The sequence below is a fragment of the Mus caroli genome, chromosome 9 (assembly GCF_900094665.2).
Source record: "Mus caroli chromosome 9, CAROLI_EIJ_v1.1, whole genome shotgun sequence".
NCBI lineage: Eukaryota > Metazoa > Chordata > Mammalia > Rodentia > Muridae > Mus > Mus caroli.
Genome location: NC_034578.1, coordinates 90,999,799 through 91,001,440, shown reverse-complemented (window position 1 = coordinate 91,001,440; position 1,642 = coordinate 90,999,799).

Genomic DNA, 1,642 nt, shown 5'->3' with positions numbered 1-1,642 from the left:
ACAGCTAACAGTAGGTGATGAGCTCACTTTGATCTCAGGCCTCTGGAGAGTCAGTAAGCGACCATTATATCAGAACTGGTGACAGTTCTATGTCAAGATCCAGTGTGGATAGGTAGAAAATGACAATTACAACGGAAGAAATGGCTGGAGGTGTGATGGCCTGTCCTGAGATAAGTGCAGGGTTTACAGACCCCCTTTGTCACTCACCGTAAGGTGAGCTCTTTCAAACTGTCAAGGCGAAGAAAATAACCTCCCTTCGACATGGATGTTCAGTTGCTGCCTTTTCAGCTCAAGTAGGAGCCACCAACTAGCTCAGGTCCCAGGGTCTGGTGTGAGTCTTTAATAACAGAAGTTATAAGGCCTAGCATTTATCAAAATCCCCCATACTTTCAATCAAACTGTGCTAAAGAAAATGTTAAATTAGACCTGACACATTGAGTCCATGCCATGGGAAGTTTTTGAACTAGTGTTTGAGTGATGCAGGTGTTTATAAACTTGAAGGGATGTTAANGCTGGCAAAGGGGGAGCTCTTTGTATAGTTGATAAAGTGTGTCTAGGGCAAAGCGCAACATTTGGTCAAATCAGTTGCCTGTAACAAAATGTCAAAAGTACTTTGGGGCTGCTTGAACTCCTGAGGCCTGTGACAGTCACCTGCTACAGTGAATGGTGGCTAAAATAATCAGTGTCACACACCCGGGTTCAGAACCATTTTGTGATGGCTCCCATGCCAGGTGTATGGACAAGAATTCATAGAAATTCACCCCGACGTGGGCTGTTTTCTGGACAGAAGCAGATGCATAATTTGCAATGCCCAGTGCAAAAATAAAANGCAGTTCTCCTTGCTTAAAAAAAAATTAGTAGGCCTTTCATGATGACAAGGCAGGAGATTAAAGCAACCGTGAAGCCATTCTAAGCTCGTGGCACCATTCGGTTGTACGAGCTGTGTGCCTCTAGAGCTCCTGTTTCTAGGAGCAGAGAATGCCATGTCTAGCTACAGGAGAGATGGACTGTTAGTGCAGAGGGAAGCTGCAGAAGTGTGAACTCCTGAGTGTGACAGTAATGAAAGCCAAGGTGTGCAAGTATGCTTTGGTNGAGAGGTTCTAAGTAGCTGACTGCACCCGTGACAAACCCCCTTTGGTGACAATGGAGAGTTCCTGCCAATGCCCTCCTTGCTGTCCTTGGTGGAGCTGGAGAACACTCAAGATTATCCCGTCTGAAGACTGACAGAACAAGTCATGTTCTCTGATCATGTTTCACAAGGACAGATCAGAAGTCTCACATGAATGAAGAACAAGGATGCTGGCAANTTTTGGTAGTACTCCTTCCTNCCTTCTAGAGTGTGTACAGGGATCTCTTTCTCTGTATGCTTAGTGTGTGTAAAGACAATGTCCAAGCATGGGAAAGCAAAGCTCAAATTACAATGTACCCCAAAGGCAAAGGCGGGAGGAGTACTAAGGCACCTGGTGTGCCTCTTTACTGTCACCTGTACAGCTGATTGAGATCATTTTTATCATAGGTTTGAGATATTCATATTATATATTTATGTATACACACACATACATAGTTCTTCCTGGGTATCATTTTTTAAGAGTCTGTTACTCTCTCTGATTTCTTTTCCTTCTCTCTCTCTCTCTCTCTCTCT